The sequence below is a fragment of the Elaeis guineensis genome, chromosome 1, assembly GCF_000442705.2.
Source record: "Elaeis guineensis isolate ETL-2024a chromosome 1, EG11, whole genome shotgun sequence".
Classification (NCBI taxonomy): Eukaryota; Viridiplantae; Streptophyta; class Magnoliopsida; order Arecales; family Arecaceae; genus Elaeis; species Elaeis guineensis.
This window is the reverse complement of record NC_025993.2, coordinates 114,230,503-114,244,555: the sequence shown is the minus strand read 5'-3', so window position 1 is coordinate 114,244,555 and position 14,053 is coordinate 114,230,503. Positions and strand designations below refer to the sequence as shown.

At 37.1% G+C, this 14,053-nt stretch overlaps 1 non-coding gene across 1 annotated transcript; it reads left to right on the top strand.

The window, feature by feature from the left end:
• The first annotated feature begins 2,413 nt into the window (after positions 1-2,413).
• Positions 2,414-2,520, top strand: LOC140854988 (small nucleolar RNA R71). The gene has a single exon (XR_012138081.1). It is a non-coding gene; the product is annotated as a small nucleolar RNA R71 (small nucleolar RNA).
• The last annotated feature ends 11,533 nt before the right edge of the window (positions 2,521-14,053 follow it).

The following is a 14,053-nucleotide window of genomic DNA, read 5'->3' as shown; positions in this document are numbered from 1 at the left end:
CATTCAATTTTTTATAATCAATACAAACTCTCCATCCAATTTGGACTCTAGTTGGTACTAACTCATTTGCTTGATTTTGGACCACTGTCACCCCAAACTTTTTAGGCACTACTTGAATTGGACTAATCTATGAACTATCTGAAATGGGATAGATAATTTCATTATCTAGTAACTTGAGAATCTCTTTCTTCACTACCTCCTCATAGCTGGATTAAGTCTTCTTTGGGGTTTCTGATTGCCTTGGCTTCCTCTCCTAAATAAATTCGATGTTGGATAATTGAAGGGCTGATCCCTTTGATGTCAGTCATGGTTCAGCCTATGGCTTCCTTTTTTCTCTGAGGATAGCTAAAATTTTTTCTCTTGGGTTTGATCTAGGTCTGATGCGATAATTACGAGTAGAATTTTTGATGGACCTAGATACGCATATTTGAGATGCTCAGGGAGTATTTTGAGTTCTAGTTTAGGTGCTTCCTCAATCGATGGCTTGTGTATTGGTTCATCCATCCTCACAAATGGTTCGACCGGTGGTTGCCATTGTGAATGAACTCTCTAATCACTAGATATAAAAATTTCATAAGCTATTTCAGATTCTTGATCTGACCAGAGATTACAGTCAAAATTTTCTTCTCCTAGGTCAATGGTCTCATAGATCTCATCTTGGATAAGTTTACATCAACAAATTGGTCCCTTTTATTTTCAAGATTAAAAATATTAAGATCAATGGTTATGTTTCCAAATGAGAGCTTCATGAGTCTATTGCGATAATTGATTAGGACGTTGGTGGTTGCTAAAAATGATCTTCCTAAGATTACTAGGATGTGACCTTTTGGATTAATCACTGGTTTAGTCTCAAGGATCACAAAATCCATAGGGTAAATGAAATTGCTGACCTTGATCAATACATCCTCCACAACTCTTTTGGGAATCCTCACTGGTCGATTTGCCAATGCAATATAATTTCTATGGGTTTTAATTCTCCTATCCTCAATTTTTCATAGACTGAATAAGGTAAGATCTTCACACTAGCCCCTAAGTCTAATAAGGTCCTGTCAATGATGGTTTCTCCAATAACACAAGAGATTGTAGGAGACTCTAGATCTTTGTACTTAACAAGCATGTGGCTCGACAGATATGAGCTCACACTGACTGCCAAGAAGGTTTTTTGAGAACGTTGGTGGTCTTCTCTTTGTGCATAGGTCTTTGAGAAATTTGACGTATGTGAGAACTTGTTGGAGCATATCTAGTAGAGGATATTTACTTTCATTTGTTTAAACATCTCTAAGATTTGATTCATATGGGCTGAATGTCTGTTGGACCTAAGTCTATTGGAAAAAGAAGCTATAGGATTGGTGGGTAATGTCTTGGCTTGCTTAAACCCTAAGATGGATTTTGTAAGTGGCTTGGATATTTGTTAATCTCTGTTGACTCTTTAGACTTATCTGGATCCTTAAACTCGATCTGATCGGTTACTTGCTCATGAGGTAGTTTAGACAATGGGTCATCTTAATCTTCAAGTATACTGATATGGTTGTCTACTTATTTTTTAGATCTTAAAGTATAAATTGCATTTAATTGGTTGATCTGGACTCCTTGTTGTGGTCCTTGATTATTTTGGATCCTAGAATTAGCCTCAGATTGACTTGATAGTTTATCTTTTTCTCTTTCACTCACAGCCATGGCTAATTGACTTAACTGCATCTCTAGACGGGCAATAGCCTGGATGTTGGAAGTTAAAAGCTGGCCCATGGTCTGCATGAAGTTGTTTAGCGTGGTGTTGATGTTAGTAGTCAATTTCGCTAGAATTTTCAGACTCTTTTCTAGCGAGTTAAGCCTTTGATCATTACTGAAACCTAGTGGATTATTTGATGATTGAGTGGGTCTGGGGTTGGATTGAGTGAAGGCTGGTCTATTTGAGTTTGACCTTTGTGATCAAGAAAAATTGAGGTGGTTCCTCCATCCTGAATTGTATGTTGGTGCATAGGGATCATTTGTGGGTCTTTGATAGGTTATGTTCACCTGTGCTACTTCATTCTCGACTGGACCCATCATGAAAGGATATTCTTCCACCGTATGATCTGTGGCATTACTCCCATTGCAAGTAGATGTTGCAACTTGGTTCACTTGGATGTGTCCCTTGAGTTCTAGGGCCTCTATCCTACGGATCAAAGATGCAAATTTAGCCTCTTCAGCTAGGAAAGGTTGAACTTGATATACACCCCCTCTTGAAGATGTGAGTCTATTGAGTTTTCTAGTGATCTTCCATTGTAGGCTCTTTTCTGCTAGGTCCTCTAAAAATTGTCAGGCTTCAATAGGCTCTTTGTTCATAAATTGACCCAGACACATTGATTCTAACATGGTTCTAGAGTTTGGGTCTAGTCCTTCATAAATGATTTGGCACAGCCTCCAAGTTTCTATTCTATGGTGTGGGCATTGAATCAAAAGATTCTTAAAACGATCAAAGCACTTCCAAAAAGACTCACCAGATAATTGATAAAATTAATTAATTTCATTCCTAAATTTGGCAGTCTTATGGTGTGAAATTTTTTTTTTCAAGAACACTTTAACAAAACCCTCCCATGATGCTATAGATTGGTTAGAAAGATCGTATAACTATTTTTTGACACTATCCTTGAGGGCAAAGTTGATCAATCTAAATTTTCAGCATCCTCAATGAGCTGTTGAAGCTGCATCGTAGTGCATACTTCCTCAAATTTCTCATAAAAATATATGCATCATCAATTCCAGTGAATTTGAGAAGCATGTTTATGATCTAGGGTTTAATTTCAAAATTGACATCAGTTTGTGACAGTCAGATATATGAGGGTTGGGCTAATCCAACTGGATAGCAAAAGTCTTTCAATACCTAAAGTTCATATTCGGGTTCACCCATGGTGGGCTTAAGGTTTACTGGACTAGATGCAAGGTTTGGATCTATTCTCACTAATCGACCAGATATCCTTGTTCAAGAAAAAATTTGAGAATTTTTAGTTATTTTTGTAATTTTTTTTCAAGAGAAGAGGAAAGAGAGATAGATGAGAAGAGAATTCTAAAGATGAGAGCTTAAGGAATCCTAAATCGAGAGACGATAGAGAAGAGTGTTTTAAATAGGGTTAATAGTTGTAGATTAGCAATTAAGTTATGCAGACAATCCTAACTAAGGGTAACCTTAGATCTAGACAGCTCTTAATTGCTAAGGTTGTCTTTAAGCACTCCTGGTAAAAGACTAGCCACTCAACTGGTCAGATAAGTGTAAGGTTGGTGGGGGTCCCCCCATTGCTTTCCTTAGACACCAACTGGGTTGGTCAGATAAGCAAATAGAATCAATTAAATAACCACCTTCCTTCAGGACGTAGTCCCTGAACCACTTTTCTAGACATCAGTCAAACTGACTAACCCTAATCCGATCCAACTCTCAGGATCCCTTGTCCTATTAAGCTCAAGAGTCCTTAGGGGCCAATATCTAATTGATTTTAAGTTAAAGTTTAGATCAATGTAATATGCAGGATGGTGATTTGTGGGCCAAAGAAGAGTGATGAAATCCTCACCTTATCTTGTTTAGGGTTTGTGCCCTTAAGATGTTTTATGGATTTATGCAATGCAAGAAGAAAAGGTGATCAGATTTGATAGTTAGTCAAGGGTAAATTGATTTATTTCACTTTTTAGATTTTATAATTAAGTACCTAATTCCCTAAGTAGATTACGAGGTGTCAATGTAGAGATTTTTTATTTTTTTTTAGAAGAAAGTAAATTTGATAAAATAACTAAGCAAGTTAGAAAGTAAATAAAAAGAAACTAAGAATAGGATTAATTTTTTTTTAATAAAAAAAATAATCATGCCTAGATCTCCAACAACAGTGCCAAAATTTGATCACTGTCGTAGGCGGTCAAGAATAAAAACCAACTCAAACTATATAGATAGGATGAGTCGGGATCGTTTCTACAGAAATTTAGGACGATTATCTTTTTTTTTAGAAAGAGAATTGATTGTAGAAGAATTAAAAAAATAAAATAATAAAAATTAAATTAAAAATATAATTAATTTGTGAAAGAAAATAAATCAAAGAAATAATCCAAAAATTTTGAATCCACTATGCAAATTAGATTTATTTTTTTCTTTTTATGTTGCAATATTAATTCTTGTGATTAAGGTATTAGTATAGCTTATCTCTAAGGGGTACGGACTGTATCAGTAGATCATAACTCGTTCTATCAAAATATAAACTATTTAAATTTAATTACAACATAAAAGATTTAATTTAACATACCACGATCTATTTCTTTTAGGCACGTATCATATCCAGGGATCACGGTATGTTAGTGAAGGGTATAGTTCATGTAGGCTAGATCAATACCTCAAAAAAATAAAAAGATATAAAATAAAAGTATAATTTTATTATATAAAAATTAAATATAAAAAAAAATAAAAACTCATTTACAGGCTTCATCATATTCCTAGATTGAAGGGATTCAGCCACGCATCAAGATCTCTAGCTCCATATTCATCTTTTCTCTTGGATCTCTAAACCTTTTTTATTTTTTTTTCTAATTTTTTTCTTACTTTTCCACTGATTTTTTCTCCTCCTTACTCTTATTCTCAAATCTCCTATTTATAGATAAATTTTTTATATTTTTTTGATAGAAAAAGGAGTCCTAAAATGCTTAGAATTCGTATAATACCCTTTACATTAATTTTTGACTGTCGGATCACCTTTGGACTGCCCAAATTAGCTCAAAATTTGATGTTTTAATCCTTATCAAAGTCGGATGTATTTTTGGCTGTCCAATCATGCTCCAAATGAGATTTCAATCATCGGATCGTGCCTCTGATCTCCTATTCAAAGTCGGGAGCATCCTCAGCCATTGGATCATGCGATTGATGGAATCTGGACCATCGATCAGTGCAAAAAGCCTTCCTTCCAATGTGAATTGCACCTGTGGACTACGAACTATTCTTGTGGACCGCGCCTTTGATTCTATGGACCGAGCGGTCGGTCCACCGTGCATCGAAGGTAATTTTCAATATTTTTTAGGATCTTTTGGTTTGATTTTTGCTCTAATTTTTATCTAAAAAATAAAAAAATATATATATTAAATTTTTTTAAATTTTTTATTATTTTATTACTTAAATTACTTAATTAAATTGATATCTATTTTTCATAAATATGTTCTAATTTTATATTTTTCTAAAATTATTTATTTTTGCAAGAAAATCTAATTTATTCATGAAATTAGATTTTTAAAAAGATGTTAGTATAATAAATTATCAAAAATACCTTCAATAAATATAAAAATATATGACTTATCAGTCTATGTTGATGATATACTGGTGAAGAGTTTTGAAACTTCTGATCACATTCAAAATTTGAAAGAAACCTTCAACACACTTTGATAACATCAGATAAAATTAAATCCGACTAAGTATGTATTCGAGATAACTGTTGAAAAGTTTCTTAGATTTCTTGTATCGTAATGAGGAATTGAAGCTAATCTCGAAAAAATAAAGGCTATCATTAATATGAAGCATCCAAGCTCCAAAAAAGAGATACAATAACTCAATGGAAGGATCGCCACACTAAGTCGATTCATCTCGAAGTCGGCAGAAAGATGTCTACCCTTCTTCAAGACCTTACGACAAGTAAAAGATTTTTCATAGTCAGATGAGTGCTGACAATCCTTCGAAGATCTGAAAAAATATTTGACATCTGTACTATTACTCATAAAACCAAAGGTGGGAGAAACATTATATTTTTATCTGATGACTTCGGTAGAAGCGGTTAGTTTGGTACTTGTCCAAAAAGACGAAAATCGAATTCAACGATCGATTTATTACACCAGCAAGGTGCTTCAGAATACTGAAATACGACATCCAAGAGCGAAAAAGATAATCTACGCTCTGATCATATCATCATAACGATTTCGACCATACTTCCAGACACATCCAATAGTTGTCTTGACAGATCAACCATTGAAGATAACTCTGTACCGACCTGATACTTCAAATCGAATGACAAAATGGATAATAAAATTTAGTGAGTTTGATATTCAATATCGTCCTCGACTATCAATGAAGGCACAAATTTTGGCTGATTTTGTCGCCTAGTGCACCATATCCGACGATGATCCTGAGGATGAACTCAATGGCAAATTAAAGCAAATTGAGACTTCTGAGACTGACTTAGCATCGATGTAGGTGCTACATATTGATGGAGCATCCAATGCACAAAGCAGTGGAGCCGATCTCATCCTCATCAATTTTGAAGAGATCGTAACTAAATATGTCCTTCGATTTAATTTTAAAGCCTCAAATAATCAAACCGAGTATAAAGCTCTTTTAGCCGACTTGAAGATTGTCAAAGAACTTGACATTAACAACTTGAAGGTCTTCACCGACTCACAACTGATCACCGGATAAGTTAAGGATGAGTTTGAAGTTTGAGACTCCGTTATGATGAAGTATCTTCAGAAAGTGAAAGATCTTACATTGACCTTGAAATATTTTAAGATCTCTCACATTTCAAGAGTAGAGAATGCTTAAGCTAATACACTTTCTCAACTTACAACTACTTCATTCAGCTCGTTCGGTCGGATATTCATCGAATATCTTTAAACAACCGAGCATCAACAAAGTCGAAGAAGTGCTGTAAATCAATGACGATCCAAGTTGGATGGATCCGATCATCTAGTATTTGATTGATGGAACTTTACCTGTAGATCTTTCAAAAATCAAACGACTAAGGTGGATGGTCTCACAATATGTTTTAATGAATGAACAACTCTATAAAAGATCATTCTCTCTTCCTTTAATAAAGTGTTTGAGACCAACAGATGCCGACTATACACTCCAAGAGATTCATAAAAGAATTTATGAAAATCACTTGGAGGATAAGTCATTAGCTTATAAAGTCTTGTGACAAGAATATTATTGATCTACCATGAAGAAAGATGCAGCTGAATTTGTCCGAAGATATGAACCATATCAGAAGTATGCTAACATACAACATCAACCGACCAGCCAGCTGACATCAATTATTGCACCATAGCCCTTCGTGCAGTGATGAATCGATATACTTGATCCTTTCCCTTCGGTATCTGATCAGAAAAAATTTATAGTGATTGCCATTGATTACTTCACCAAATGGATGGAAGCTGAACCCTTGGCACAAATCATTGAAAGTAAAATAGAAGACTTCATTCAAAAATCAATCATACGTAGATTCGGTCTACCATACACCATCATCACCGACAAGATCGATAATTACACAACCAAAATTTCAAAGAATTTTGTGCAAAATTTCATATTACGCACAAGCTCACCTCAGTCGGCTATCCACAATCCAATGATAAAATAAAGGTGACAAATCGAGTAATTCTACATGATCTCAAGATCAGATTGAATGAAGCTAAAGATCTCTGGATAGAATAATCATATCTGATCTTATGGGTATATCGGACAACTCCTCATATACCAATAAGAGAATCGCTATTCAACTTAACCTATGAAACTGAGGTGATAATTTCATTTGAGATCGGATTGCCATCAGTGAGAGTTGAACAATATAATGAGTTGAGTAATTTTGAATATCAAAAGTTGACCTAGGCTTACTCTCAAAAGTTCGACAGTACGCTCAAGTTCGAATAGCTGCATATCGATAGAGAGTAGCCTAGTATTATAATGCAAAGGTCAAACTGAAAGTCTTTCGTCCAAGAGATCTGATCCTAAAAAAGGCAAAAGTTTTAAAGCCTCTGGATCAAAAAAAATTATCTCCAAGTTGAAAAGGACCTTACAAGATGATCGAGACACTTCGTCTGGATGCATATCGACTAGAACCTCTCGATGGAATGAGTATTTCTCGAACTTGGAATACTGATAATTTGAAGATATACTATCAATAAAGTTATTCACATGTACGACATATTCGAAATAAAATATTGAGATTCTGAATCTTAAAATTTTTAATCATCTATAAGTTATCTACAAAAGTGGCATCAGGCCGATAAATAATCGGACAGTTCATATCGACTACATCTTGATTTTTCACTATAAAAATCAAACTTGAGTCGAATGACTACTCATGCCGACTTAGCTTTACCTAAGTAGAATATTATGCCGACTCGACTCTGATCAAGTAGAAAATATACTTTATCGATCAGTTCATATTGACTACATCTCAATTTTTCACTATAAAAATCGAACTTAAGTCGAATGACTACTCATGTTGACTTAGCTTTAACTAAACGAAATATTATGCCGACTCGACTCTGATCGAGTAGAAAATATACCGACTTGACTCAGATCAATCGAAAGATATTCGGCCTGTCACCGTTTATCAAAAATCTAAAAAAAATCTAAAAGCTAAGTCAGCTGACACCCGACAAGCAACAAACTCTACTACAATTATTGATCGACATTCAACTCACAGATAGATAATCGATAATCTGATTGTTATTCAGTGATATAGACAGCACACCAAGATTGAAAAGAGATTCTATCCTTGAATTTTTTTTTTCATTCATTAGAGAAAAGATTACAAAATTGGACCCAAGATCCAATTACAAAATTAGACTATTGTCCGATTACAAATATATATATATATATATATATATATATATATATATATATATTACATCGGTCACCAGTCGGTTTCTTCTTCAGCTCGCTCCGGTACAGCTTCAGTGGCTCCCTCATTCAGCGTAGTGGTCTTCTCAACAGCCTCTTCTCCCGAACTAGGGGGGACGATGCTACTCAGATCCAAGTCTGAATATAATTTTCTGACTGCATCCCTGCCGTCCTCATATTCGATGCAATAAGAGGCGAATCCACCCTCAAGAATTTTATCGTTGTACTCCGAGATTCTTTGAAATTCTCGATGGCCAGATTCAAAGCACATTTTGCCGACTCTACTTCTTCTCTGTTGGAAGCCGACTCTGCATTGGCTAGTACCAACTTTTCTTTAGTGGCCCGATGCCTCTCACACTCCATGTCAAATTCTTCAATACACCTATCCCTTTCCCTCTGGAGCTGATTGATTGAGTGCTTTTTGGTCTTAATCTGGGATTTCAGGGATGCGATGTTTTATTGGGCCGACCCTAATTCGGCTCTGGTCAACTCCAGTTCAGCCGTCGCATGGAAGATCCCCTCCTGGAGACCCTTCTCCCGCTCCGCTGCTACCTTCTCCCGTTCAATTGCTGCTTGAAGCTGTTCGATGGTGGCAGCTTTCTCGGCATTTACGGCTGCAACTTTGTCCATCCAAATTCGATGAAGCTCGGCAAATTTATCTGCTTTTTAGAGCGTACATATCATGTGCCAACTGAAAAAAATGAATAAGTTAGATTAAAAAAAAAAGTATCATTAACTTACTCTGAGGATCGTCAGATAGAAGGAAGAAAATATCTTCGACACCATCTGATCTTTCTTATTCTCCCTGTCAGTCGAGAGAAGAGCAGCCTCGATGAGTTGCTTGGCCAGCATCGGAGTGGCGAAAGCTGACTCATCGATCAAAATTCGGATGTCAAAGAGGGTTGGGAGATCCACCGACGATCCATTGTCGGCAGAGGTAGCCGATGCCTTTCCCTGCTCTCCAATCGATGGTCGTTCACTCGAAACCACCATGAAGTCGGAGCTTGACTGTGCTCGAGACTGCATCGGCCCAGTTAGAGGCACTTGAGGAATGGTCTACATGGTAGTAGATAATTCTGGTTTGACCGCGACTGTAGATTCGGCCTGAACCCCCACTGATGGGATTGAAATCGATGTTGTCTCGGCTGCTACAACTGGCATGACGGCGTGGCATCCTCATCTCTTGTCGTCTCTACTCCAACTGACGGCACCTCGACAGGAGGAAGTGTTGTCGGAGCCAACAACACTATGACCGGCTCAGCATCGGGAGCTATCATTGATGGAATGTCAGGCTCCCTCATTGGTACCGACTCCAAATCAATCCGACTCTTCTTTGTCATTCCGGATGATCCGACGTCGATTGCTGCTTTCTTCTTGACAGCATGTTGACGAATGTCGGTAGCTGAGACTCGTGCTATCGAACGCATAGCTGCAATCAGAAGGCAAAAGTTTAGTTATAAAGTTTGAAAGTAAATGAAAAATAAAATGACTGACTATGCTATATCTAAAGAAGTCACTGAACTAAATTCGACGTCATAGAGAGCTTGCTCCATCATTAGCTCTCACCGCGCTGGGACTTCCATATCCTTGAGTCGGAGAAAATCTTTTCGATCAATAATATCGATCCGACTATATTCATTTGAGCCAGTTCTTGGATCGTTCCAAGACGAAGGAAAGCCTGAAGAAGATGAAGAAGAGACAAAGAAAAATTGATTCTTCCACCCATGAATGGATGATAGAAGACAAACAAATCCTTCTTTGGGTTGAAAAACCACTAACCTTTGGCTTTTGGGTGAGGTGAAGGATGAAGAAGGCTCAGAAAAGAGAAGGACAAGGATTGATTGGAATGAGACGACACAACAAAGCAAAACTAATAATTAGCCGGATGGAGTTCGGAGCTAATTGAGCAGGGCAAAGATAGTAGTAATCAAGGAGATTCCGAACAAACTCTGAAATCGAAAATCAAAAATCGGCCCGAAAGTCCTCTACATAAAATGCAACCTGATCCGAAGGAAGAAAATTCATCCGACTATCCAGACCAGGAGCGAAGAGCTGAAATTACTTCGGGATACGATATTGTTCTCGAAGCCGATCGATATTGGATCTGCACAAGGAAGAAACTTCTATCTCCGGATCTGAAAGAGAATCATCGATCGGATTCTTCGATCGACTATCTCGAAAAGTTGAAACCTTCACTTTCTTACCCCTACTCGCCATTGAAAATGATAGATGGTAGAGAAACCTAGAAGAAGAAAAAAAGAAAACCTAGAAGGAAGGAATGAAAACTCAATCTAGAACTAGGAAATGACGTGAAGAACAAAGAAGACTTCAAAAGCTCTCAGCACCTAAGGCGGAACCCTCTATTGCAAGAGAAAATGATGAATGTAGAAGTAGAAGATCCAAATAAAAGTGATATTATATATATAGAACTCTTTAACGATCTGGATGAAGTTATTAAAATTAAGGCTTCTCCAGATTTCGACATATGACTACATCAAAATCGACTATTGATCGGATGATTTGACGCATCTACCTTTAGATCATGCCAACTCACCACTATCTGCGTGAATGGTTTAGAGCCAATGACTTCTGAACATGTGGACAAAATCGACTAATCAGAATCAAATCAACCGGATTCGCCGGACGTCGAACTATCTTCTCGAAATGACACCCCAATAATGATCTTACGGTTATCGAAATGACAAAATGGCTGGAGATCCTTCATTTTTTTTCAAAGAAATCATTAATGTCTGCAGTCGAATTGGGGCTCGAGATAACACGTGGCAACTTCCTTCGTCCAATGTGTCAAACCACATGCCAATCCACATGTCAGGCTACTTTGGACTTGGGAGTAGGGGCAACTATTGGGGCAATTCAACTGACTCCCTCGATTCTGACTTTTAATCGGTCTAACAAGCACGAACCGTCGATTATCAATTGGTTGGCCGACCAACAGTCGGCTATTCTTAACCATCCCTAGCAAACTCCGACTATGACGACTTAATTGACTTCAGACCGATGACCATTAGCATATCAGAGTTACCGACCGATAGTCATTCGAACTTCCACAACTGCCGACATACAATCGACATATTCAGACTGCCGACATAAAGTTGGCATACCAAAAACCACCAGCGCAGAAAGTGCATAATGGCCAGAACATAGTCAGTGGTGGGTATAACTGCCGATCCTACGATCACATAATGCCGAAATAAGCGAGATTCACGTATCTAACCGTTACAAACGGTTACCAACAACTTATTTGTAAAAAGAGGTAAATGAACAGTATTTGGTAAGACACTCTTTTGAGCTGATACTCTATCTCTCTAAACATTCATCTGCTGTTCATCACTTTCTATTGACTTAAGTATCGAAAGGTTTCCGCCGAACACAATTCCGATTAGTGCGGATTTCATTTTGCAGATACTCTTCACCGATAATAGATGCAACAGGGGATCGGCCGTAATAATACTTAATGGGGTTAATTTTAAATTTGTGACAACTTCATGGCTAACAATATGTAAGATCTGTCAACCAAGCCAACTGAACGTGAACAGCTCGTGTTCAACTTCAAATTTTGACTGGAAATTAACTAGGGGGATATTTTTTCCAGCTCCACAGCTAAATCTGAATATTGTCTTATGAAGTCCAATCCCTTCAACGAGATACCTGTTTGGAAGGAAGCTGAACCAGTGATATTTAATTACGTGCACCAGTGAAAATCAGGGATCCTTTTATGGAATCTGCAGCTTGTGAATTGACTTGGTCATTAACATCTTTTTGAATTTGGATTACACATTCCCCATGCTATTATTCAATGTGAGAATAGAAGTGTGATGAAATCCTCATAATCCAATATTTCATGCTCAAACATGATATATTAAGCTAGATTGTCATTTTCTTCATGAAAAGATGAAGGGTGGTCACTTCCTGAAAATTTGCTTTGTAGAATAAGTACCCGTGATGTAATAAAGTCATGGCTTGATTTTGTCACAAAAGCAGCAGGAACTAATTCATTAATGGGTAGCCTTAGCTTGCCTTAACATTGTGTAAATAAGCCAATATCTATTGCCCTAACCTTTCCTAGAAAAGAATGGAGCTACCCCAAATATTGTGAATCCAAGGGATCAGGGGGAGTGATGACAGCACTGTCAATTCCATCAGGCTATCCATTTGGCGCCGGTGAATCTTCTGAATATACTAACAGATACATTGCAGACTAAACCTTATTCACACTTCTGGTATGGAGATAGCATTGAAACTAATTAAAGAATGGTGCCTTGCTCTTCTTTGAATGTGGCAAGTTGAAAGCAGGCCTGTTATGCGCAATCTGTTAATAATGGCTTACCTGTGCTAAATTTATGGAAGGCATAGTGAACTTGAGTTGTTGTCTTGGTGTCACAGTAGCTCAACCTTCAGTGGTAAGAATGTTTAGCCTCTGGGCTGTGTGCGCCTAGTGACCCATTGCATCTGGTCAAGAGAGATCCTCCATTTGTGTAACCCACAGCTGGGCTACAGGGGACAATGTCCAAGTCACTAATATATCAGGAAAATGTTAATTATATTTTGCATGTTCTCATGTCATTCAATAATTTTATTGCTCATATTTTGTGTACCAGCATTAACTCCCTGAAGGAAATAGGATTTAGTAGTGATTGAGGTAGCAACTGTATGCAAATCTTGTCGGTGGGAAGGCTCAAAGGAGATCATTTGATCCCGATCTTTTTACACATTGATTACAAATCCAGCACAACCTAAAATAGTTGAGAATCTATGCGAAAGTATCTCATTTAGGATTGTGAATTCTCAATTTAACCTTCAATCATAAGAATGTGAGCTAAAGAGCAACTCTATGGCCGGATACCAGCAGTTCAAAATGATTGAATTTTTTGGGAAACAAAATTCAGATTTGTCTTGTCATCAACTCCAGTATAAGGTTGCAATATGATAAAGACTAATGTGGCTTAGTTTAACATGTTAGGGTTGGGGGGGGGGTGGGGAATTGAAGATAGGCTGCTAGTCTTGGGCATGTGCAAAACATGGATAGCTGTGATGTAATTAAAAAAAAGGTTCTGTTTCATTTGTTCTTTTGACCAACTTCATCAATAACAGACGGACTAAAAATAGGTCTTAATCTTTGAAGTGTGAAAAATGAAAAAACAAAATGATTATCATCATAAAAATACCCTCTAAATTATTAAAACTCTTCAATTATTTTCAATTTATCCTAAGCATGGAATAATACTCCAAAAAACCTTGATGTGAGATTTATCAATCGTTAGTCAACGATTATCAACTTTTTTATGATTTTTTCATCAAATTCAACAACTATTCTCAAGTCTCAACTTGTTGGGGAATACCCACCGACCGACCGACCGATGGTCGGAGGGACCGACCGACCGACTTACGGGCGGAGGGACCGACCGACCGACCGAT